At 41.1% G+C, this 27610-nt stretch overlaps 1 protein-coding gene across 4 annotated transcripts in view; it reads right to left on the bottom strand.

The window, feature by feature from the left end:
• The window catches only part of SLC23A2 (solute carrier family 23 member 2), a 138305-nt gene that overhangs the window by 96557 nt on the left and 14138 nt on the right, over nt 1-27610 (bottom strand). For 2 of the 4 annotated variants that reach the window (XR_004274143.1, XM_032295491.1), the window contains exon 2: nt 17936-18062. The exons of 1 other annotated variant lie outside the window; for it this stretch is intronic. The gene's annotated coding sequence lies outside the window, so the exon portion shown is untranslated. The remainder of the gene's footprint in view (nt 1-17935; nt 18063-27610) is intronic. One more of the 4 variants, XM_032295492.1, reaches the window with a different exon arrangement.

The raw sequence follows: 27610 nt of genomic DNA, 5'->3' as shown, positions 1-27610 counted from the left end.
TTAAGATGATGACTCTCATGGTGTGTAATATACCTCAACAATTTTTTTTTTTTTTTTTTTTTGAACCAGAGTCTTGCTCTGTTGCCCGGACTGGAGAACAGTGGCATGATCTCAGCTCACTGCAACCTCCTCGGCCTCCTGGGTTCAAACGGTTCTCCTGCCTCAGCCTCCTGAGTAGCTGGGATTACAAGCTCATGCCACCACGCCTGGCTAATTTTTTGTATTTTTAGTAAAGACGGGATTTCACCATGTTAGCCAAGATGGTCTCGATCTCCTGACCTCGTGATCTGCCCACCTTGGTCTCCCAAAGTGCTGGGATTACAGGCATGAGCCACCACATCTGACCAATAAAACTTTTTTCAAAACAACAAATGAGGCTGGGCATGGTGGCTCATGCCTGTAATCCCAACACTCTGGGAGGCTGAGGTGGGCAATCACCTGAGGTCAGGAGTTGGAGACCAGCCTGGCCAACACAGCAAAACCACATCTCTACTAAAAATACAAAATTTAGCTGGGCATGATGGCACATGCCTGTAATCCCAGCTACTCGGGAGGCTGAGGGCAAGAGAATCACTTGAACCTGGGAGATGGAAGTTGCAGTCAGCTGAGATTGGACCACCTCACTCCACACTGGGCAGCAGAGCAAGACTCCATCTAAAAAAAAAAAAAAAAAAAGAAGAAGAACAAATGGAGCATACTTAAAGAACCTAATATAAAAGACAAAGACTAAAAAACTATTCTGAGATTAACAAAAATCTGAGTAAAGGGACTACAAGGGCATTCTAGGTTCATGCAAAATCATATACTTGGACACACATGCTAGCAAAATAAACCACAGGATGAAAGAATCATAGACACATCCAGGGAGAAGAAGAAAATGTTTGGTTTACTTAAATAGTAGCTTGAATTAAGCTTAGCACCTGGGTTGTCCACGGAAGTATTAAATGTCAGAAGACAGTAACACAAGCCGAGGGAAAGGTCTTACCAAGGAATTTTATACCCAGATAAGGTGCTCTTCATGTATGAAAACCAAAAACAAGACAGTTTGAAATGTGCATGAGCTCAAAAGAAAAGGAGGGAAAGAAAGCTTGAAGCTATATTCCAACCAGGTTGGAGTACAGAAGTGAAATTCACAGAGGCCACTAATAGGTATACAAGGCTGCTAAGCACATATGCTAAAACCATCAAGGTAGGGACAAGGCTAAATAATGAATGTAAACCTGGTTATAAAACTTAACACATAAGCCAAATTGCTCTCTGAATACATTCTATATAAAAAACGTAATTAAATAAAACAGACTTTTTAAACGTAATTAAATAAAGATTACATTAATAAAATTTGAAAACAGAGTAAGAAGATGCTAAAGCCCTTCTCGCAGATGAGAATCAGAGGTCTTAACTATGATAACCAGAGAAATGAGTTTTTTAAATGTTTTTCACTTAAAACCACTATTAGAATGTGAAACAGAGCACAGACTAAAACACAAGGTAGACCTACAAATGAGTTCAACTCATTTAATTAAAAACACTCAGATTGCATCAAAAAATAAATGCCAGCCAGACGCAGTGGCTCACGCCTATAATCCCAGCACTTTGGAAGGCTGAGGTGGGTGGATCACTTGAGGTCAGGAGTTCAAGACCAGCCTGGCTGACATAATGAAACCCCATCTCTATTAAAATTACAAAAATTAGCTGGGTGTGGTGGTGCACACGTATAGTCCCAGCTACTTGGGAAGCTGAGGCAGGTGAATCACTTGAAACCAGAAAGCAGAGGTTGCAGTGAGCTGAGATTTTGCCACTGCATTCTACTCTGGGCAACAGAGAAAGACTTTGTCTCAAAAAAATAAATAAAAATAAAATAAATGCCAACTCCTCCCACCCAGATACAGCTTAAAGTGGAAAAAAAGGAACATTAATACTGCCTTATTATTTTTTAAATGTCAGACACAATGGAATTCATGTGAAAAAAGTATTAAGCAGGAAAAAGGAGGTCATTTTACATTGCTAAAGGATAAAATTCCAAAGAAAAATATGTCAGTCTATATTCTGAACATTCTTTCGCTGAAATAACGTCTATAATGGCTAGAAATAGAGAAGAAATGACCAACACTTCATAATATATGTCTCCAAAAAGATAAGGGTAGGAGGATATACAAGCATAGGCGCCATGTCCATATTTATTTTATTTTGCATTGATTACAGAATCTGACAAATAAAATGAATAAGGCTAATATAACAGATATCAAACTTTACACTCCATAGAAAATAGCTTCATTCCCAATGGCTAAAGAGGATTTGTGCAAAGTGACCATCTATCATGCCACAAGGAAAATTTCAAACCCCACAAAAAAGGGAACATTTTGGCCGGCCACATTGGCTCACGCCTGTAATCCTAGCACTTTAGCAGGCTGAGGCAAGTGGATCACCTGAGGTCAGGAGTTCGAGACCAGCCTGGCCAACATGGTAAAACCCCATTTCTACTAAAAATACAAAAAATTAGCTGGGCGTGGTGGTGGGCACTTGTAGTCCCAGCTACTCAGGAGGGTGAAGCAGGAGACTCACTTGAACCTGGGAGGCAGAAGGTGCAGTGAGCTGAGATCATACCACTGCACTCCTGACTGGGCAACAGAGTGAGACTGGGTCTCAAAAAAAAAAAATTCCTATTTCTCACCGCCTGATCATAATACCAAAAATAAATAAAAAATCATCATCGAGAAAGTTTAACAACTTCAGTTTTAAATCTTTTTCCTAAATAACCATTGAGCCAAAGAAGACATTGAAATTGTAAAAATATCTCTACGTTAAAGAAGAAAAAATAAGTAACAAAATATACTAAGAAGGAAAAAGATATTAAAGAGAAGGAAAGAGGGAAATTAGAAAAGAAGCAACAAAACTGATAAATGTGATAAACACATCCAAAAGGGTTCTTAAACCTCCAGAGGCCTAGGAGAGCAAAGATCTTCCCCTCAAACAGGCACCAGGCCCAGGTGGTTTTGCAGGCAACTATTTCCACAGCACCAATATCCACAATATCAAGGCATAGTCACTCTCCATGCTACTCAGCTCCAAAGCACTGGAAAAAGAGGAGAAGCTTATAAAAATCCAGCATAACAGACAGCAGGGGGTAGGGAGGGATAACATGGGGAGAAATGCCAGATACAGGTGAATGGGGGATGGAGGCAGCAAACCACCTTGCCATGTATGTACCTATGCAACAAGCCTGCATGATCTGCACATGTATCCCAGAACCTAAAGTACAATTAAAAAAAAAAAAAAATCCAGCGTAACCCTGATCCCAAAGTTGACAAAGCACAAGGAAAAGAGAAAAGCTAGTATTTTAATAACTCCCATCCACAGAAAGAAGGAAGAACTGTTAGGTCAAAAGAAACCAAAAAGGCATGACAAAACTCAATGTCAATTTTTGAACAAAACTCTCAGCACATTAGACACAGAAGAAAAAAGTCCGTGAAAAGAATCCCTACCTCATACCAAAGGCAATGAGATACACAACCTGAACAACACCCTGAGGGGTGCCCTGTAAAGTCATTGGTTAGTAAACACAGGACAGAAAATAGGGCAAAACAACTAAAATGCTAAACATGGACAAATACAATGAAAGAAGTTTTAATTCTTCAGAAATAATTTTGCATTGGAAAATATCTAATATGATTAACATAATCTCTGATTTGTTTTCCTTTTATAAATAAAATCTACAATATGTTTTTTTTTTTTTTTTTTTTTTGAGACGGTGTTTCGCTCTTGTTACCCAGGCTGGAGTGCAAGGGCGCGATCTCGGCTCACCGCAACCTCCGCCTCCCGGGTTCAGGCAATTCTGCCTCAGCCTCCTGAGTAGCTGGGATTACAGGCACGTGCCACCATGCCCAGCTAATTTTTTGTAGTTTTAGTAGAGACAGGGTTTCACCATGTTGACCAGGATGGTCTCGATCTCTTGACCTCGTGATCCACCTGCCTCGGCCTCCCAAAGTGCTGGGATTACAGGCTTGAGCCACCGCGCCCGGCCATGTTTTTCTTTTAATTCCACATTTGGTAATCATTTCTGTCTTTTCAGATAAACGTTAGATATTGAAATTTCAGCGCCCCTGCTGTTGTAAACTGAGTAAAACAACAAAAGAGATTCAAGATTATGAGCTGGACAAAATCTACTCTGATTCTTTAATACCACAAAGGGGAGTTGGGGGCAGATGATATAAATGCTAAAAGGAAATGCATTAACTAACAGCACCCTCTAGTGTTATAAAATCTAACTGGCGCTTGGTAGAAATAAAACGTGAAATTTTTAAAAACCTCTTTTGGAAAATTTCAAACACACAGAAAAGTAGACAAAATGAAAACACATTTTCATTTCATATTCAATTTGATTCTAATTACTGACTGTTCTTATTCCTGTAGAAACTTTTATATTTCATTAAGAGTCGTCAGAGACAACCAGGTGTCTCTATGGACCCTTCTCTGCCATTTGATTAGTAATTCAACTAATAAAATCCTTGGTTTTAAGTTGGGCATACAACCAACTAAATTAAGGCAACATTTTCCAGGCTCCCTTGCAACTAGATGCTGCCAGCCTTCGACAATGGATATGGATGAAAGTAAGCATGCCCTCCCCTCTCCCTTCCTTCCTCTTAACTGGTTGTAGGGACCACCTTGGACTATGTAAAAGAATCAATACTCTAAGAAGCTGAGCATGGTGGCTTATGCCTATTATCCCAGTGCTCCGAGGGCGCTTGAGTCAGGAGGACCACTTGAGGATAGGAGTTTGAGACCATCCTGGACAATATAGCAAGACTCCCATCTGTACAAAAAAAAAATCCACTTTCTTTTAATTAGCTGGTCATGGTGAGGTGTGCCTGTCATCCCAGCTACTCAGTAGGCTGAGGAAGGAGGATTGCTTGAACCTAGGAGTTCAACTGAACATTCAGTGAGCTATGATCACGACACTGCACTCAAGACTGGATGACACAGCAAGACGCTAACTCTAACAATTAATTTTAAAAATAAGAATCAATACTTTAGAAATTTTAAACAAGAGGACAGATTATGTGAGGAAAAAACTGTGTTATCCAAGCATGTTACAGCAGCCAAAACTATAACCTCAAAAAAAAAAAAAAAAAAAAAAGAAAAGAAAAACCAATAGGCCAGGCACGGTGACTCATGCCTGTAATCCCAGCACTTTATGAGGCCAAGGTGGGCAGATCACCTGAGGTCAGGAATTCAAGACTAGCCTGGTCAACATGGCAAAATCCCGTATCTACTAAAAATACAAAAATTATCCAGGTGTGGTGGTGTAGGCCTGTAATCCCAGCTACTCCGGAGGCTGATGAGAACTGCTTGAACCCAGGAGGCGAAGGTTACAGTGAGCGAGACTGAGCCACTGCACTCCAGCCTGGGAGACACAGCAAGCCTCTGTCTCAAAAGCAAAACCTGGCTGGGGTACCTGTAATCCCAGCACCTGGAGAGGCTGAGGTGGGCAGATAACTTGAAGCTAGACGTTTGGGACAAGCCTGGACAACATAGTGAAACCACATCTCTACTGAAAAGACAAAAATTAGCCAAGCATAGTGACATACACCTGTAATCTCAGCTACTTGGGAGGCTGAGGCATGAGAGTTGCTTGAACCCAGGACGCAGAAGTTGAAATGAGCTGAGATAGTGCCACTGCACTCCAGCCTGGGTAACAGAGAGAGACTGTCTCAAATTAAAAAAATTAAAAAAACAAAGAATAAAGAAACCTGACATTCAGGCCGGGTGCAGTGGCTCACACCTGTAATCCCAGCATTTTTGGAAGGCTGAGTTGGACAGATCACTTGAGGTCAGGAGTTTGAGACCAGCCTCCAGCATGGTGAAACCCCATCTCCACTAAAAAATACAAAAATTAGCTGGGCATGGTAATCTCAGCTATTCAGGAGGCTGAGGCAGGAGACTCGCCTGAACCCGGGAGGCAGAGGTTGCAGTGGGCCAGTATCAGGCCACTACACTCCAGCCTGGGTGACAGAGCGAGACTCTGTAAAAAAAAAAAAAAAAAAAAAAAAAAAAAAAAGAAAGAAACCTGACATTTGAGGGAAAAAAAACTGTATTAAACTATAATATGTCTATTCTAAGAATAAAAAAATTCAGAAAGAAAATCTGCAAAGAGCACTAGTAAGAAATCACATTTGGAACAAGCCTAGTTTCCAAATTTTTCAAATGAAATACAAGATCAGTATATATTCTTAAACTGGGGGTATGGTGGGAAAATAGGGGGTTGAAGTTATTTTTCTTCAGAGGAACCAAATAGCAGGTTCATGATAAAAGCTAAGCATCTGGGTAAAATGAATAAATTCATTGTTCACCTTGACTACCAAAAACTTATTAAATGGGCTTCTTGGGCAGACACTTAAAGCCTGACCACTCAACCATAATCTCAAGGCATGATTCAGAATGTGTGCTGACAAGCACATACCACAATTCTGCCAATGAAGTAAAAACACTTCATCCAATTCTCAAAGCAAATCCACTGTGAAGACTAACTACACCCTTTCAGCTCAAGACTCACATTACATGTGTCCTAGTTAGCAGGTTGCAGTAGAAGGGTTGGTGGTAAAGTATCACTGCACCGGCGTCTGTATACCTCACTGGAAACCATGCATGGTGCTGTATGTGCAGAAAAGTCATTAACCAGTGACCCAAAAATGCCTCTGTAAAATAAGATTGCTGCCCTACTCCTGTAGTTTCTGCACTTCTGTTTTTAGTAGTGGAACAAGTATCCTCAAATTAAATCTTATTTAAAGCCTGGAGGGGAGGGGGAGAAATCATACCAGTAGGTAGATGGGGTCATTCAAATGGAGGTTTGACATTCTTCACTATAAAGTTTTAATACACATTTTCCAGAAATAAAATAGTCCAACTAGTAAATGAAAAATTCCATGGTTTAATGAGTATTAACTCTCAGCAAGAAAATACATTTATCTAATTTTCTAGCAGTAGCTGCAAATGTTTACTTACTTTTTTTTTTTATTTTTATTTTGTTGTTGTTGTTTTTGGTCTTTTGGGTTTTTTTTGAGACCAGGTTATGAGACTGGCTAAGTTTTGTATTTTTGATAGAAACGAGGTTTCACCATGATGCCAAGGCTGGTCTTGAATTCCCTGTCAAGTCACTTCTAAAATACTGTCTTTTATGAAAACACAGGCTGGGCGCAGTGGCTTACACCTGTTATCCCAGCACTTTGGGAAGCAAAGAGGGGGTGGATCATGAAGTCAGGAGTTCAAGACCAGCCTGGCCAACACAGTGAAACCCCGTCTCTACTAAAAATACAAAAAATTAGCATTGGTGGTGGGCATCTGTAATCCCAGCTACTTGGGAGGCTGAGGTGGAAGAATCGCTTGAACCTGGGAGGCAGAATTGCAGAGAGCCAAGATCGCACCACTGCACACCAGCTCAGGTGACAGTGCAAGTCTCCGTCTCCAAGGAAAAGAAAACACAAACATATTCCCCTCAGCCAGAGAATCTCTAACTATGCAAAAAGCAGTTCTCATGTAACCTTGATAGAAAAACTCTTCAAATTTGTTTGGACAGTTCCACACAGACCATCTGTAGTGATTGCCTCATCACCTCTGTGGGTAGAGATGTATGCAGACAGTTGCCCTTACGCAAGGCAGCATGAGGTGAGAGGAGGGCAGGAAGCTGGGGGCGTGCTTATCTGATCACTTGTTTTCTTAATGAATTAAGAAGCAGAGGTCATGGTTTTAAGTAGAAAGACTGGGTATGGGATTGGATAGAAGTGGCTATGGAAGAAGAAAAACGATGAGAAAAATTATATTATTAAAAAAAAAGAAAAAAAAAAAGTCAAGATCCAACTGAGCCCAGAACTCAAAATGTGAAATAGAGAAAGTCACCTTGTTATCTGGTTTCCCTACAACAGAGTTCAACCAGCCCCTGCCTACTCCCCGCCAAAAAAAAAAAAAAAAAGAACCAGATAGTAAAAATTAATAGTAGGACCCGGGCACTGAGGGAGCCTGACAGGTTCTGGAGGCAGCTCAGAGAGGGAGGAGACCATGATGTTAGTCTGGCAGCCACCTGATTACCTATGGCGTCTACAGCAGGTAAAAAGGATTGGGGAGGCAAAGGGAAGCCAGAGAACACCACAAAGCTGCAGCACCAGGACTGATGAAGGGGAGGAATGTGGGCTAGGAAGGACGGGGTGTGCAGACACACTCCCGGCTCAGGACCCCAAAGTGCCATCTGGGAGACGACTGGGCCTGGGAGAGCTTATGTGAACTGCAAGTAAAACTCCCTGCCAAAGGTAAAGGGGCAGTGAGGTCCCCTGGTCAGATGAGTCAACAACTGAGAGATGATGCTAGAAGACATAGTGGAGAGAAATGTGGCAGACCAGGAGCCAACATTCAAGGGGCATAAAGAATGTTCAAGAAGTTGCTAGTTGGCCAGTGCAGTGGTTCACACCTGTAATCCCAGCACTTTGGGAGGCTAAGGCAGGTGATTCACCTGAGTTCAGGAGTTTGAGACTAACCTGGCCAGCATGGTGAAATTCGATCTCTACTACAAATACAAAATTAGCCCGGCGTGGTGGCAAACACCTGTAATCCCCGCTACTCGAGAGGCTGAGGCAGGAGAATCGCTTAGAACCCTGGAGACAGAGGTTGCAAGTGAGCTGAGATCGCACCACTGCACTCCAGCCTGGGTGACAGAGCAAGACTCTGTCTCAAAACAAAAAAAAAAGTTGCTAGATGATGGCAAAGAGGAAAAAGCGGGTGTGGGTGTCTCACTGACTGGTATGGACTTCAAAACTACCAACAGTAGTTGAATTAAGGCTAGAGGACACAGCCTGCAATTCCCTCTACCTGGAAATACTACAACACCTAGAGAATGTAAATATCAATTCCTCAGCCCTCAAAATCCACACCGCTCAAAATCCAAACTACTCATTGCACTCTGCTGTTCTCCCAAAGCAAGGAGCACAATTCATGCCAAATGTGCTTCGTTATCCAAAGTTATACTTTTCTCAAGTTCATGACGCCAGGGATCCATATTTTCCGGGTCTATCCAGTTCCTAAACTGTGGTCAGCAGAAAATAAGGGTTCAGCGAGTGAAGGGTATAAACCTAAAAAATGTATCCAGCAAGCCACCAGATCAGGAAAACAGGTGCTCTGGCAGGCTGGCTTCAGGATCCTTTAGCCACAGCCACACGCACTTAAAAGTAGTCTGCATGGCTATAAGGATTCCTAACACTGTTGTAACTCCTTTAATATGATTCTCTGTGTTGTCAATAGGAATATGACCATATGTAAGCTTTCTTATTAAAAAAATGTAAAAAATCTGGCCAGGCACAGTGGCTCATGCCTGTAATCCCAACACTTTGGGAGGCCAAGGTAGATGGATCACTTGAGGCCAGGAGTTCAAGACCAGCCTGGCCAACATGATGAAACCCTGTCTCTACCAAAAATACAAAAATGAACCAAGCATGATGGCACATGCCTGTAGGCCCAGCTACTCCTGAGGCTGAGGCGTGAAAATCACTTGAACCAGGGAGGTGGAGGTTGTAGTGAGCCAATATTGTGCCACTGCACTCTAGCCTGGACAACATAGTGAGACTCTGTCTCAAGAAAAGCAAAAAGTTCCAAAAAGCAGAAATAAAATAAAATGTACCATTTATAATTTATGCAACAAATTGTAAATTTACTAAATAATTTTTAACATCCCTTTAGCAGGCAAGCACTTTGGATGGACTGCTAGTTAGAGTAATAATTATCATAACTTTTTTTTTTTTTTTTTTGAGACAGGGTCTCACTCTGTCACCCAAGCTGGAGTACAGTGGCACAATCATGACTCACTACACCTTTGGCCTCCCTGGGCTCAGGCAATCCTCCCACCTCAGCTTCCTGAGTAGCTGGGATTATAGGCACGTGCTAATTTTTCTATTTTTTGTAGAGAAGGGGTCTCACCATGTTGCCTAGGCTCGTCTTGGAACTCCTAGGCTTAAAAAATCTGCCCATATCAGCCTCCCTCCAAAAGTGCTGGGATACAGGCATGAGCTACTGTACCCAGCCATAACATTTTTAGATGGTAATTTAACATCACCAATCAAAGGCTCTAAAAATACACATAGACTTTGACCTAACAATTTTACTCTTAAGGAATTTATCCTAGCAAAATAATTAAAAGAGGCTTAAATTTTTCATTTTGTGAGTGTTCATTAAAGTAATGCTTAGAGTAATTCAAAACCAGAGGGGGAAATATTATCAATGCCTAAAAATAGAGGACTGGTTGGTACAATTGTGGGTACATTCTTATAAAAGCATATTGCAGAGATTAAAACATGGGTGACTGACATGGCAACGTGTGGAGTGCATTATTGAGCTGAGAAAAAGGCCGGCTTACAAAACACACTTGATAATCCCATTTCAGTGCATGCACACATGCAGAAAATGAAGGGATACCAAAGAATTAGCCAGGTGTGGTAGCACACTCCTGCAGTCCCAGCTACTCAGGATGTTGAGGCAGGAGGATCGCCTGAACCCGGGAAGTGGAGGTTGCAGTGAGCCGAGATTGCACCACTGCACTTCAGCCTGGGCGACAAGAGTAAGACTCTGTCTCAAAGAAAAAAAAGAAAAAAAGGAAGGAAAAGGAGAAGAAAAGAAAGGAAAAAAAGGAAGGAAGAGGAGAAGAAAAGAAGGGAAAATGGAGGGGAATACCAAAATGATAAATTATGTCCAGATGAAAGGATTCTATTTTTCCCCTTATTTTTCTTTCTACAGTGTACATATGTCACTTTCATAATTCTTAAGAGCTTGAGCCATTATCTAAGGACAACACAAATATACAGGTAAGACAAACTGGAAGAGAAATTCTGCCAGTCAGTACCAGTGCTGAGGAAACACACCCTATTTATATAGTCAGTGTGCTCCCGGAGAGAGTGCTCAGAGGGCTAGCGTTTCCTGGTAACTAGGAGCCTAAATTTCTCATTCCTAAGGGCTTGCTGATGACACCTGAGTAACTTACAAAACCAAAGGTCTGGTCACAAGTTAAGTGGTCTTCATATTCGGTAAATCTACTGTCTTCAGGGATTCCCGATTTTCCTTAAATCCTTTATATTCTTGGATCTCAACTCTTCCAAGGGCTATTTTTATCCAACATTAGTTACTATACTTCTTCACATTTCCTAGATGTTCAATTCCTTATGTAAAGAGAAATGAGACTCATTCATTGCAACCAAACTTTAATTTATCCAAAATTATAAGCTGGCTGGGCCCAGTGGCTCACATTAGTAATTAGTACTTTGCCAAAGCAGGTATATCCGCTTGAGCCCAAAAGTTCGACACCAGCCTAGGTAACACAGCAAAACCCATCTCTACAAAAAGTACAAAAAATTAGCCAAGTATGGTGGTGCATGCCTGTAGTACCAGCTACCAGGGAAGCTAAAAAGGAAGCATCACCCTAAGCCAGGTGTGGTGGCTCATACCTGTAATCCCAGCACTTTCGGAGACTGAGGGGGGAGGATCACTTGAGGTCAGGAGTTGGAGAGCAGCCTGGCCAACATGGAGAAACACAATCTCTAGTAAAAATACAAAAATTAGCTGGGTGTGGTGGCATGTGCCTGTAATTCCAGCTACTCAGGAGGCTGAGGCAGGAGAATTGCGTGAACCCAGGAGGCGGATGCTACAGTGAGCCAAGATCATGCCACTGAACTCCAGCCTGGGTGACTGAGACTCCATCTCAACAGGAAGATCACCTGGGCTCAGGAGGTCAAGGCTGCAGTGACCATCACACTCCAGCCTGGATAAGAGAGGGAGACCCTGTCTCAAAGAAAATAAGAAATAAAATTATAAGCTATAGAACATATTTGTGATTCTTGGGTAAAAAAGGAAAATATACACACAGACTGTGGTGGGGGGTAGTGGGAGGATCAATTTACTTTGTTGAACTGGTTCAGATGCATTTTCCAGGCAACAAAAAATCCAAATTTGACAGGAAAACATGAGAAAGGGGAAGCTGTAGGGGCAGCATTCAAATGTGTGTATGTATTACTATATAGTCCCTGAAAAGGAAGGGACTTACTTATGAAACACTGAAAAATCCAGGAGCTTGAAAGTTGAAAACATATTGTTCAGTGGTAAATAAAGCAATGTGGGGTCTAAACTGTGCTGTCCAATGTGGGAGCCACCAGCTCCACGTGGCTACTAAGCACCTTAAATGTGTTGGAGAAACCCCATCTCTACTAAAAATACAAAATTAGCCGGGCACAGTGGTGTGTGCCTTTAATCCCAGCTACTCAGGACACTGAGGCAGAGAATCGCTTGAACCTGGGAGGTGGAGGTTACGGTGAGCCAAGATTGTGCCATTGCACTCTAGCTTGGGCAACAAGAGCAAAACTCCATCTCAAAAAAAAAAATGTGTTTTTCCAACTGCTTTGTGCTATGATGTAACATATACAACAGACTTCAAAGGGTTGCTGTGAAAAAAAAAAAGAATGTAAATGTCTTATTAATAATTTTATATTGATTGTATCGAAATACTATTTTTTAATATATCAGCTTATAAAATATATTACTAAAATTAATTGTTCTTGTTTTCCTTTAATGTAGCTATCTGAAAATTACATAGGTGACGGAACTTCCATTATAATGGTATTAGGTACTGCTAAAGAATGTGGATACCAGGGAAAGAGAAAATGCTATTTCAGAGCACACAACCAGTGTAATCATGATAAGACTGCATCTTACAACTTCTGATACTTTGATTTTACAGACACACACACACACACACACACACACACACACACACACACACAGGTATGGCCATCTTGATCCAAACATCAAAGCCAGCCCTATCATTAATATCCTACACAGTCAGCTGGGCAGATTACATGATGGGGAGCAGGTGCCATAACCTAATTTTCCACACACAGAACTGACAGGAGGGAAAGAGGCAGATGTAAAAGAGACTAAAGCAGAAATCCAGAAGCAGAAATCCTGTGCTAACAAGAAGCGTAAGCTGAAAGGTCAGAAGGGCTGGAGGCAGGGACTCTTTTCGGGAAGCCAGAACCAGCACAAGAAATCTAAATAAAACACAGGGCCCATCCAAAGGTAAACATTACTCAAATCCAGAAAGGCTTTATCACTATTGATCTGCAGGTTCCAGTTTATGGCAAACATAAAACAAAATAATATGTGTATTTTAAAGAGGATTATCATTAGACGTCATGGGATACATGTACTGATGAGGTTTTTTTTTTTTTTTAATACCATACAGAAAAATCAGCAAACAACTTAGACAATTTATAAACAGCTGGTCTTAATCCAACACTAAGATGCTGATTTTTCAAAATAACCAGTTGAAAAGGCCAGACTTGTTCTAATTTGCTTGGAATCCCTTTCATAGTAACTGTTACACAACCGTTCCATCTTCCTTCCTTACCTTCTTATGTAAGCTCTGTAATCAGCATCAGTGTTTACATAGATTTGTGAAACCACCAAATTTCTCCAGTAAATATTTAATTCTCTTGTTGCTACTGATCAAACCATAAGCAACACAACATTTTTACACTATATGTTTGGTAATGAGAAACTGAGACACTGACGTCAACAGCTGAGAGTCTACAAACAAAAAATACCAGGATTTCCCAATATAAAGCTTCTTAGAAATTAGGCCCCAATAAAATAGAAAACTGTCTTCACTGCTCAAAGTTTTTGATCCAGTTTCTATCTGGAGCAGCATCTGTGGTGGTTCTAGCACATGCTAAAATACCCTTCAACCGGAACCAGACACCCTGTCTGCAGGCACAGGCACCAAGCAGAGTGGGTGTTCTCAGCTATGAAAGCCAGGCACTAAACCATCACCTGTATGTTATTAACGACAAAAATGAAAGGTGTCAGCAAGCCTCCTCTTTACTCAGTAAGTGCGGGATATTTTAGGATCTGTACTGATCATTCCAATTCAAGGCAAATTGGAATAAAACCTACCATCCAACTATATTCCTGACTGCCTTCAGTGGGCTGGAACATGAAGATAGAGATGCACTATGCTGAGGCTCTTTGCCATCTGATTGTACAGCCCAGACATCAAGCAAATCAGAGAAAACACATATAACCATCAAGCTGGGCAGGAGAGCTCAGGGACACTTGAACTCCAGGCTTGAGGTTGTCAGAAGTGACTTTTAGGAAGTAAGATTAGAGTCAGCCTTCAAGATGGCGGGAATCCCGAGAGGGATGCCACCAAGGAGGTCCAGAGGTAGGTGGCATGTGATGCGTCTTTCAGGCACGGAACACAAGAGCCTAACCCCAGCACCTGGAGGTCAGAGGGCAGGGAAGCAAAGGAAGAAAACCTCTTGTGGAGTCAAAGTAGCTTTGAAAGACAAATATCAACACAGAATGGCTTCATGCAACATGAGTTTCTGGGCAGGCAGACAGCAGTCATCCACAACAGGATAATCTCAAAATGGGGATCAAGAAGCTACTGAGTTAATCCAAGGAGAAGCACCTTGGCGACTGGGATGGTGAAAGTGCCAGTGAAAAAAATGAATGAACTGAAGGAGTGATTTCAAAGAAAGACCTGATGTTAAAGGTGACCTCTAAGAAAAGAGCCAGGTGTCCCCTTCAGAAATAAGTAAATGGGCTTGACAAGGTAAATCATGAAAAAGGTCAGGATGTGGGATTTTGTTGTTTGTTTTGTTCTGTTTTTTTGAGAGGGAGTCTGGCTCTGTCACCCAGGCTGGAGTGCGGTGGCACAATCTTGGCTCATTGCAACCTCTGCCTCGCAGGTTCAAGCAATTCTCCTGCCTCAGCCTCCAGAGTAGCTGGGAATACAGGTTGGGAATACATGGTGTGCCACCATGCCCATCTAATTTTTGTATTTTCTGTAGAGATGGGGTTTCACCATGTTGGCTAGGCTGATATTGAACTCCTGACCTCAAGCATATCTACCTTCCTCAGCCTCCCAAAGTGCTGGGATTAGAGGCATGAGCCACTGTGCCTGGCCAGGATGTACTGAATTTGAGTTGGTGATATGTACATTCCAACTAGGACCCACAAGAGACCACCAGATAAATTTGAGAGACTTCTGCTAAATGACGAAGAAAGAGGTTTGTAAATTGAAATATAAAGATGACAAGAAAAACTGGAAGTTTGAAAACCATTTATTTTGAAGGTATCCCCCTACAGAACCCTCTTCCTCTCACTTCTATCATTCATAAATGCTACTTTTATGACTAGACTTCCAGGGATCATTTCTATCTCTAGTTCAATACTAGAGAAGTTTCTCTGACTGTGTAGAGCAAAAAATTTTAATATTACTTTTAAGAATGGGCCAGGAGCAGTGGTTCAAGCCTATAACCCCAGCACTTGGAGCCTGACGTGGGAGGATCTTAAGTCCAGGACCTTCAAAGTTACAGTGGGCTATTGCTCCACTGCATTCCAGCGTGGGAGACAGAGCAAGACGCTGACTCCAGGAGGAAAAAAAATGATGATGATGGCTTAGGGAAAAACAGAAATAGTGGAAAGAGATACACAAAAAAACTTCGCAGTGGTATTATTAGGTGGTAGGAACAAGAATTTTTTTTTTTTCCTTGAGACAGGGTCTCACTCTGTTACCCAGGCTGGATTGCAGTGGCGTGATCTCAGCTCACTGCAACCTCTGCCTCCTGGGTTCAAGCAATTCTTGAGCCTCAGCCTCCCAAGTAGCGGAATTACAGGTGTGTACCACCCATGCCCAGCTAATTTTTTTTTTTTTTTTTTTTTTTAGTAGAGACTAGGTTTTGGCATGTTGGCCAGGCTGGTCTTAAACTCCTGACAGGTGAGATCTGCCTGCCTTGGCCTTCCAAAGTGCTGGGATTACAGACATGAGCCACTGCGCCTGGCCTTCTTTCTAATTCACAATTTCCCAAGTGTTTTATTTTGTTTTTAGTAGTAAGTAGAGACTTCTTTATTAGAAGGTTTTTTTTTGAGACTGAGTTTTGCTCTTGCTGCCCAGGCTGCAGTGCAATGGCGCAATCTCGGCTCCTTGCAACCTCCACCTCTTGGGTTCAAGCGATTCATCTACTTTAGCCTCCTGAGTAGCTAGGATTACAGGCATGAACCACCATGCCTGGCTAATGTTGTATTTTCAGTAGAGCTGGGGTTTCTCCATGTTGGTCAGGCTGGTCTCGAACTCCCAAGCTCAGGTGATCCACCCGCCTCGGTGCTGGGATTACAGGCGTGAGCCACCGTGCCTGGCCTTTATTAGTGATCCCCTCTACATATTTGTAAAAGCTCTTTTTTTTTGAGACAGAATTTCACTCTTGTTGTCCAGGCTGGAATGCAATGCCACGATTTCGGTTGACTGCAACCTCCGCCTCCCAGATTCAAGTGATTCTACTGCCTCAGCCAGGCCATGCCACTATGCCCAGCTAATATTTTGTATTTTTAGTAGAGACTGGGTTTTGCCATGTTGGCCAGGCTGGTCTTAAACTCCTGACCTCAGGTGAGATCTGCCTGCCTCGGCCTTCCAAAGTGCTGGGATTACAGGCGTGAGCCACCATGCCCAGCCTTATAAAAGCTCTTATAAGTATACATAGAAAGTAAATTTTACTGCACATAAAACTTTTTAAAACAACACTGATGTAACATTTTATATCCACCATACTGAATAAATTTAGTTTTAACAAGTCAATGTATCTCACAGCATCCTTTTTTTTTTTTTTCTTGAGGCAGGGTCTCGCTCTGCCATCCAGGCTAGAGTGCACTGGCACAATCAGAGCTCACTAAATCCTTGAACTCCTCAGCTCAAGCGATCCTCCTGTTTCCATCTCCAAAGCAGCTGGGACGATAGGCATGCACCAACACACCCAGAAGCAGAGGATTTGAGAGAATGTATCAGTAGATGTGTAATTCTTGCAGCTTTTCTGCAGGATAACTTACCAAAATATATCAAATTTTAAAAAGGTTTTCCGCAGGACAATTTACCAATATACATCAAATTTTAAAAAGGTTTTCCGCAGGATAATTTACCAGTATGTAACAAATTTTTAAAAGGTTTTCTGCAGGATAATTTACCAATATATAACAAATTTTTAAAAGGCCATGCACTGTGCTTAACACTGTTACTGCTAAGACGTTTTCCCCAAGAAGAAATTTGATTGCAGCATGGTTTATAATAGTAAAAAATTAAAAATAATCAAAATATTTATCAAGCTTTGGGATAAGGGAAACAGTAGGAGCAAAAAAGAATGCTCCTTAGTAATGTATATATGGTGAGTCTCATTAATTAAACTGCAGAGAATGCTTGAAAAGCAGTGAGGAAACAATTCTTAAATCTCTTTATACCCCAGGGTCCTCACATATAACCTTCATGGAGGGCCCCAAGAGCAGGAGGTACTCAAAAAATGTTTGCTGATAATAAAGTCAAAAGCATGGAAAAAAACTGAAAATATTTACCTCCTACTTTGTAATTAATATAAGTAGCAAGACTGTGCCTGTTTATTTTCTAATCTACTTACACGGAATTTGGCCTAAAGAAGTCCGTTACCTTATCATTAGCATTAACCTAACAATCATTCTTCCAAAGGTTGTGCATTTAGACCATTCTCAACATGTAAAAAATGTACAAAGGGGTATGGTCAAGCACAAAAGGGTTCTAATGCTACAGAGCTGCCCACCCAATTCTACCATGAAACACCACTGGCCAGGTGTTGGAAATCAGCCTGGATAACACAGTGAGACCCCCAACTCTACAAAAAAATTTTAACAGTTAGCCAGGCACTGTAGCTCATGTCTGTAGTCCCAGCCATGTGGGAAGCTGAGGTAGAAGGATTGAGTAAGCCCAGCAGGCCAAGACTGCATGAGCTGTGATCGTGCCACTGCACTCCAGCCTGGGTGACAGAGCAAGACCCTGTTTCAAAAAAAGTAAGAAAAGAAAAAGGAAACACAACTGGAGATTGTGTTTTACACGCACCTAAGTGATGTGGCGTAGACCTGTCCATATGCTTTCCATTAAAAGTCGGTGAGCTACATTTGCTTATGCACCAAGGTCCAAGCTCAAAGTCGCATGAGAAGTCCCAGTTAGTGGAGTCAAGACCTAGCTGGAGAAAAGCAAATGGTAAATTAAAAGTAATAACAAACCTAGCAGGAGGCACTCTGCATGAATGGAATCTATTTTTCAATCAGCCATGCCCAATCCTATTATTTATTCTATTACTTTTTTTATTTTTGAGACGAAGTCTTACTCTGTCACCCAGGCTGGACTGCAGGGGCGAGATCTCGGCTCATTGCAGCTTCCACCTCCCAGGTTCAAGTGACTCTCCTGCCTTAGCCTCCTGAGTAGCTGGGATTACAGGGGCCTACCACTACGCCTGGCTAATTTTTTGTATTTTTAGTAGAGACATGGTTTTACCATGTTGGCTAGGCTGGTCTTGAACTCTTGACCTCAGGTGATCAACCCGCCTCAGTCTCCCAAAGTACTGTGATTACAGGTGTGAACCACTGTGGCCAGCCTTAAGCTATGTTTATTAGAAATCTGCAATGTCAGAAGGGAGGCACAAAGGTGACATTCCATCAATCTTTAGTCAAGGGGAATAATGAAAAGAACATGAAAAAAGTAAACAAGAGAGACAATTTAAAAGAATGGCTTACTTTCAGTTAAATTGTAATAACATACACTTCCTTCAAAAATACAAGTTGCACAATATGTGTGGTTATGATTTTACTTTTATTTAAAGGATAATTACATAGTATGCATTTGTGTACACAGAACAGGGCTGGCAAGGAAACAGATCACACTGCTTTGAAGAGGTGCGGGGTGGGGGGCATAAGATGAGATTGTGGGCTGGGCGCGGTGGCTCAAGCCTGTAATCCCAGCACTTCGGGAGGCTGAGGCGGGTGGATCACGAGGTCAAGAGATCGAGACCATCCTGGTCAACACGGTGAAACGCCGTCTCTACTAAAATACAAAAAGTTAGCTGGGCATGGTGGCGCGTGCCTGTAATCCCAGCTACTCAGGAGGCTGAGGCAGGAGAATTGCCTGAACCCAGGAGGCGGAGGTTGCGGTGAGCCGAGATCGCGCCATTGCACTCCAGCCTGGGTAACATGAGTGAAACTCCGTCTCAAAAAAAAAAAAAAAAAAAGAAGAGATTGTGTGGCTTTCCCAATTTACTAAATACAAGTCTGACAAGGTAGAATTATTTTTCAACATATGTATGTTTCTTACATAAATCCTTTGAAAAAAACTATTAATTAAAAACGGCTCCACGAGGGCGAAGTGCAAATTAACAGAATGTCATTTTTAGCTACACATTGTTGGAAAATTCTGAATGGGGAAGTGAAAAGTACTATAACTCCTTAAAGACATGTTTTCGGAGAGTATTTTTCTAAGCTGAGTGGCAAGATGACTGGAAGGACTTGACTCACTACTGCACGGAACAAATATTGAGAACAAACCACAGAACTGGGTCGGAAGTTCTAATACTGGGAACATGTAAATACATTCTTGAGAAAGGAATCTCTGAGGAAGGAGTTAAGCAGAAGGAATCACGATACAAACAAAAACAAGACTGAGCTATCAGTGAGCATCCTTGAACTTCTGGCACGCACCCGGCTGAATGCCCCTCCCATCCGCAGGTTCCACTACACTCTGCAAACATGAAAATTGCCCTTTGCGCACCAGGTTACAGGGCTGAGATCAAAGCCCAGGCACTGCAGCAGCAGCAGGTCAGAGGAAACATCACTTGGGACACATTGACGGCCACCTGACTTTCCCACACCAAGGTCCACTGAACTCTCAAGAATCTGTTCACAGAGCATCTGTTGCCTCTTAATCAGGATATGCAAAAGTACATACTACATGCTATGGTTTCCAGACACTGACTTCATACGGGAAACATTCAACAAAAAATTGGGGAGGAAATCACACAGAATTGCCATCTGTGTATTTTACTCTGTTAGTTAACATCAACCACTGACTCACCATCATTTCCTTAAAAAGGAATGTTAACTCTTCAAAAGCAGGAAGGAGAGAATGCCAGGGCCAGTATCATACACAGGCCAGAAGCTTTGAGCAGCCAAATCATTATATCAATTCAGCAGATGCCAAAAAGGCTGACAAAACACTTCCTCCTGACTTAAAAAGCAAAAACCAAACATCTTCAATGAAAATTAAAACATACTTCCCGAATATGACAAATATCTTCTGAAAGCAAGGGCAAACTAAAAACACTACATATTCCTCATGCTTTTATATTTAAGTTTATTTTTAACTCCTTATACTATCATTCCCAATGTTTGTATATTTTTCAAGGACTTCCAAAAGACACACATGTATGCACTTGAAAATCTTGATGAAATGGGCAATTTTGGGGGGAAAACTATTTTTTCAGTTTTTTGTTTGTTTTCGAGACACAGTCTCGTTATGTCACCCAGGCTGGAGTGCAGTGGCTTGATCTCAGCTCACTGCAACCTCTGCCTCTCGGGCTCAAGCAATTCTTCGGCCTCAGCCTCCAGAGTAGCTGGGATTACAGGCACATGCCACCACACCTGGCTAATTTTTATATTTTTAGTAGCTATCAGTCTCAAACTCCTGACCTCAAGTGATCCACCGCCTCAGTTTCCCAAAGTGCTGGGATTACAGGTGTGAGCTACCATGTCTGGCCAAAAACTATTTTTTGGAAACCTGAACAAGTAACAATAAATGGAGAAAATTACAAAAGCAAATTACTCTTCTCCAAAAGGTGCTGGGCCCAGACAAATTCTTAGTTATTTCTTGGTAAGAAATGGGCAATGAAAGAGCTTCCCAATTCCCTCTGGGAAAGCAGACAAACTGACAAAGCACAAGGGAATAAAACTATGTATTTCTTCGTTGGTGCAGAGTAAGAAATAAAGAAAAAGAAAGAATACTACGTTAACCACACTTGCCATTCCTAGATTCTTTTTCTTATTTTTTTTATTTTTTGAGGTGGAGTTTCACTGTGTTGCCCAGGCTGGAGTGCTGTGGCACCAACTCGACTCACTGCAAACTCCGCCTCCCAGGTTCTAGCAATTCTCCTGCCCCAGTCTCCCTAGCAGCTGGGATTATGTGCGTGCACACCACCACGCCTGGCTAATTTTTGTATTTTTAGTAGAGATGGGATTTCACCATGTTGGCCAGGCTGGTCCCAAACTCCTGACCTCAAGTGATCCACCCTCTTTGGCCTCCCAAAGTGCTGGGATCACAGGCATGAGCCATCGCGCCCAGCCTGTTTTAATTTTTGCAAATTTGACATGTAAAGAATGATATCTGGCTTTGATCTTGATTTCTTTGATCCATGTGTCTATAGTTCTTTTATGAACTGTAAGTATCTTTTACCCATTTTTTTCAGTTGATGTTTGGGTTTTTCTGATTCATTTGCAAGTTTCTATTTTTTTTTTTTCCTACTTTTGTTTTTTCCTTTCTGCAAGAATTTCTTAGAGGTTAAGGATATTAACCCTTTGTCTATTGCAAACATTTTCCCCAGAAAAAACAAATGACTACTTTTTCCATTTTGTTTATACCACCTGAAATAGAGGACATTTTTTAAGTCTCTCTGAAGTGATACCTAATATCTTTTTGCAATTTCTTCTATTATTTTTGTACTAGAAAGTCCCTCCCACATCCCAAAATAAGAGAAATATTCACCATAATTTTCAGTTAAATGTTTTTGGTCAAAACCATTTAAAAATGTTTAATATCCACCTCCTTTAAAATGCATATCCAATAAAATCACTGTTCTAGAAAAATAACTAGATGAATACCATTGTATATGCTCAGTCGTAGGACAAGTAGAGTCCACTACATAAGGGCTGTATGAATAAATTATGATGGTAAAACACTGTATGATAAAACACTACAGGACCATTCCGTAGTACACTATTATGACATAGGGAAAATAGTTAAGATCTATTACAAAGTAGGGTGAAAAAAGGCAGAACATCTCTCTCTTTATGAAAACGAATTGTTCAGCAAGACAGGCATTCTGGGACACTCACTTCAACATTAACTGGATCCTCCCAGGGTTTCAGACGCAGGTGGTGTCCTATTTCTTTTTGCTTTTCCATTTAACCCATTATTAATGAACATGTATTATATTGCTAATTTTTTTTAGTAGAGACAAGATCTCAGGCTAGGCACAGTGGGGCTCACACCTCCAATTCCAGCAATTTGGGAGGCTGAGGCAGGAGGATCAGTTGAGGTCAGGAATTCGAGACCAGCCTGGCCAATATGGTGAAACCCTACCACCCTCTACTCTACTAAAACAATACAAAAATTAGCTGGGCATGCTGGCATGTACCTGGTAGTCCCAGCTACTTGGGAGGCTGAGGCAGGAGAATCACTTGAAACGGGGAGGCAGAGGCTACAGTGAGCCGATTTTGCTTGCACCACTGCACTCCAGCCTGGGCAACAGAGCGAGACTCTGTCTCAAACAAACAAACAAAAGAGAGGTGAAATCTCATTATGCTGCCCAGGCTGGTCTTGAACTCCGAGCTCAAGTGATTCTCCTGCCTTGGCCTCCCTAAGTGCTAGGATTACAGGTGTGAGCTACCACATCTGGCCTACTTGTGATTTTTTTAAAAGCTCAAAATTAATAAATATATATGCAAGACAAGTCACTAAAAATAGTTTTGCTCAATGCCTAAGTTGTACTAATCATCAAAAAATTTAAGATATTGGCAGTGGTGCACACTGTATAATCTCAGCACTTTAGGAGGCTGAGGCAAAGATTGCTTGAGCCGAGAAGTTCAAGACCAACCTGGACATGTAACGAGTCTCTATAAAAACAAACAAAATTTAAAGACACCTTTCCTTATTTATTCCTATATTATAAATGGGATAATAAAACTTCTGGTTCAAGAAAAATAGAGGCTTTGTCCATCCTCCTAATTACATGAAGATCTAAGGAGTAATGCCCCAATTTATATTCCTGGCCAAAGGACAAACTTAAAAAGAACACTCCCATGGCAACTATCGGTGCTAGTAAGTCAAGCTCGACTAACACAAATGGCTCTATTTTTCCCTTCATAAACTGTGCCTTTGCGTGTGAATAAGTACTGCTGACCTTCAACTAAGCTGAAAAGCCTATCTGATGTCTGCTAGCCCCAAAACTTTCTAAACCTCTCCAAAATGTCTAGGAGTGATCACGATTAGATAATAACCAGATTAAAGTAACTAGAGGTCAGAATTGTGAACTTAAAACAAGGACGACCTAAAAATGGCTAAGCCTGGCAGGCTGCTTCTCCCCAGCACCCTGCCCAAAGACAGTGCTAAACGAAGGGGATAGAAGGAATGAACACAAGGGACTTAGATATCCTGCAACCCCGCCCTCCTTTGGCCACAGAAGGCACAGAGGGGAAAGAGGGTCTCTCACACCCAGCTGGAGGCAGCCAGAGAATCAGAACCCATACTGTCTCATTTCTCCTAGAGACTGTTAAAGGGAAGATGCCAGGATATGCAGAGAGGGCATGTATAGCTCCTATCCTAAGCTGTGCTGAGCCACATGCTGTGAAGCTACACACGTTGAGTTCCCCTCCACAACCTCCAGGAGCCAACAAGACTAGCAAGCCCCTAAAACTTAGCTAGGACAAGTGTTTCCCAAGAGCTGGAATACAAGCGGATGCCGATTTTTAAATAAGAAGCCTAAAGGGTAAAATTAGAAAGACTTATTTAAGGCTCTTATCTAAATATGATGCAAAAGTCTCAAATTTAATATTACTGGAGCAAAACTAAGAAATTAAGGCAAAAGAGCACCATCAACCCAAAAGACATTATGTGTGCCCAAAGGGTCTAAACGCCACAAGCACCCAAACTTAAGGTTCACATTTACTCAGACAACGGAGACAGCATGGTGCCTCATATATAATCCCAACACTTTGGGAAGCCCAGGTAGGAGGATCATTTGAGGCCAAGAGTTCAAGACCAGCCTGGACAACACAGAAAGACCCTGTCTCTCGGCTGGGCACAGTGGCTCACACCTGTAATCCCTGCACTTTGTGAGGCTGAGACAGACGGATTATGAGGTCAGGAGATCAAGACCATCCTGGCCAACATGATGAAACCCTGTCTCTACTAAAAATACAAAATTAGCTGGGTGTGGTGGTGCATGCCTGTAATCCCAGATACGCAGGAGGTTGAGGCAGGAGAATTGCTTGAACCCGGGAGGCAGAGGTTGCAGTGAGCCAAGATGCCACTGTACTCCAGCCTGGGGACAGAGCTAGAATCTGGCTCAAAAAAAAAAGACCCTGTCTCTACAAAAAAAAATTTTTAAATACATGAAAAATATATTAAAATAGAGACAATAATATTAGAAAATGTTCAATTCCAAATTTTACTTTTCTTTTTAATTTAAAGGTGGCAGTTGGCTGTTCAAGCATATTTTAGTAGACAAGCAAATAAGAAATCTATAAAATACTTTACACAAAATCATGCTCTGACAAATTTTTATTCATCCCTAAGAAAAATGTTTCCTTTGAAACTTTAAAATTTGAAAAATTAGATTTCTAATTAGAAAATTAAACTAAGAAAAACAATCTTCAAGTAACACTTAGTTCTCCAATATATCATAAAATAAAATTACAAGGCAAATGGGGAAAATATGTATAACATTTATTAAAGTGCTCATGTCCTGATATAAAAATAACTGCTATAAATCCCCAAGAAAAAGAGACAGATACAAGACTAGAAAAACTGGCAAAAAACATGAATAAGCCAAACAAAATATACATGGCCAAAAGAATTGTTAAAAAGTGCTCAAACTCACTAGGTATCAAAGAAAAGCAAAATAAACATGATGATTTCATTCTTCACTCAAATTGGCAAAAAAAGAAAAAAAAAATTTTTTTTGAGATGGAGTTCGGCTCTTGTTGCCCAGGCTGGAGTGCAATAGAGTGATTCTCAGCTCACTGCAACCTCCACCCCCCAGGTTCAAGAGATTCTCCAGCCACAGCCACCCTAGTAACTAAGATTACAGACACCCGCTACCACACCCAGCTAATTTTTTATATTTGTAGTAGAAAGAATGTTTTAATATGGCAGTACCTCCCAGTGTGTTAACCTGAATGCAGAGGTCTCTAGGATGTATGTTACATTTGTGTTAAAGCCTTAAAAATGCAAATGATGCACTTTGTGAGGCCAAGGTGGGCCAATGTGGGCAGATCATGAAGTCAGGAGTTCCAGACCAGTTTGGCCAACATAGTGAAAGCCTGTCTCTACTAAAAATACAAAAAGTTATCTGGGTGTGGTGGTCTATGCCTGTAATCCCAGCTCCTCAGGAGGCTGAGGCAGGAGAATCAAGTGAATCCAGGAGGCAGAGGTTGTAGTGAGCCGAGATCATGCTATTGCACTCCAGCCCAGGCAACAGTGTAAGACTGTCTCAAAAAAAAAAAAAAAAAAGAAAAGAAATGCAAATGATATCCCAACAGTTTAAATAATCAGGAAAATGCACACAAATTTATGTGCAATGCTGTTCACCTACTGTATTATGTCCACCACGGCAGAAAATGACTCATAAGCTAAATAACAGAAGGATTTGTCAAATAAAATATGATATATTCAGTACAAATTAGCTGCGAATAACGTTTTAAAGGACTATTTAATTAGCCACATGTCTACGATGCATTGCTAAGTAAAAAACCGGCTTAAACAACCTTCATATAATTTCTATTTTGAAAAAAACAGTTATGTATATATGCATTTTTTTGGGGACAGAGTCTAGCTCTGTTGTCCAGGCTGGAGTGCAATGGTGTGATCTCGGCTCACTGCAACCTCCACCTGCCAGGTTCAAGGGATTCTCCTGCCTCAGCTTCCTGAGTAGGTGGGTGGGATTATAAGCACCTGCCACCACACACAACTAGTTTTTGTCTTTAGTAGAGATATGGGGTTTCACCATGTTGCCCAAGCTGGTTTCAAACTCCCAACCTCAGGCCTCCCAAAGTGCTGGGATTACAGGCGTGAGCCACCACATCCCACCACATTTTACTTTCAAAATAACCAGATAAAAGAATATTCAATGAGTAAAATAAGCTAATGTATAAGCATTCCACCACAATCCTAATATTCCTTAATCTAAGACACTAGTCCAGATATTTTTCCAGTAATTCTGACCAATAGCTTCATATACTTCAACAGTAATTCTAAACAATAGATTTAGTGCTCTCTATATAACAATTCCTAAAATAGCTGTGAATTTCCTACATATTCTTATCAATCAATTTCCTATTGCAAAAGGGCAGACACAAAAATTCCTGAGAAAGGACAGATGACCTCCAAACATTCTGCTCTATCATTGCTCTCTATATAGACCAGGGACAACCCAATACACCCATAGGCAAGACAATAACATAATCATTTAATTTCTCAGGAGAACTGCGTCACAGATCATATCACATTAAGAGAAATTGCACAAATAGACCTCTCTAATACATTTGTCATCAAAGTGACACCGAAGGATCTGTAAGTTAGCAATATGTACATTTCTATCCCAGACAACTATGAAAAGGCTTTAAAAGCATTATAAATATCTGAATTTTAAGTTTATTTATAGCAATGGTGCTCAGCGCTGACTGTAGCCTGGAATCACCTGGAAATGCTCAGGCTGAATTCATCAACTGCAGCCAGTCTCATGGATGTGTCCAGGCATCAGTAGTTTTTTAAAGTTTCCCAGATGATTGCAATTTGCTGTCAAGGTTGAGGACCACTGACATGAAGCATATTTTTCAAGCAATAGATAATGAATAGTCCATGAGAATGAGTACTCAAATCAGTGCCTGGGGTCAGCAATTTCTTAATTTAAAAAAATGGCATTAACTAGACTAGACTAGAAGAAATTATCATAATGCACTGCTCCTCATGCAGAAAAATAATGTCTCAAGAAATTTTTCAGTTAAAAATATATAATTCTTGGCAATACTACCCAAACTGATCTTCAGATTCAATGCAATCACTCTCAAAATCCCATCTGCCTTTTTGGCAAAAATTGACAAGCCGATACTGAAATTCTTACGGAAATACACAGGACCCAGAATAGCCAAAACAATCTTGAAAAACAGCAAAATTGGAGGACTCCCACTACCCCATTTCAAAAGTAATACAAAGCTATAGTAATTAAGACAGTGTGGTATAAGTACATACAAAGATACTAAGATACACGTAGCCATATAGATTAACAGAATACAATTGAGAATTCAGAAATAAACCTTAACATGTGATTTTCTAAATAGGATATCAGGACAATGGAAAGGGGGGTGGAGTCATCCTTTAAACAAATGGTGCTGAGACAGCTGAAAGTTCATATGTAAACGAATGAAGGTAGACCCCTACTTCAAACATACAAAAATTAACTTAAAATGGATCATAGACCCAACTTTAAGAGCTAAAACTACAAAATCCTTAGAAGAAAAACGAGAGGGTAAATCTTTATGACCTTGAGTTAGGCAATGGTTTCTAAGATATGACACCAAAAGCACAAGCAACAAAAGAAAAACAGATACATGAAGACTTTATCAAAATTTTAAACTTTTTTTTTTTTTTTTTTTTAGGAGGTTTTTCCCCTTTTTCCCCCCCGGGAGTGCAATAAGGAACAAACTCCGCACTCCGACCCCCGCCCCCCGGGTTCAGGCAATTCTCCTCCCC

The sequence above is a fragment of the Sapajus apella genome, unplaced genomic scaffold, assembly GCF_009761245.1.
Source record: "Sapajus apella isolate SASKATOON/1434 unplaced genomic scaffold, GSC_monkey_1.0 scaffold33, whole genome shotgun sequence".
NCBI lineage: Eukaryota > Metazoa > Chordata > Mammalia > Primates > Cebidae > Sapajus > Sapajus apella.
Note: the sequence above shows the minus strand (reverse complement) of the source record. Positions and strands in the feature narration are given on the sequence as shown.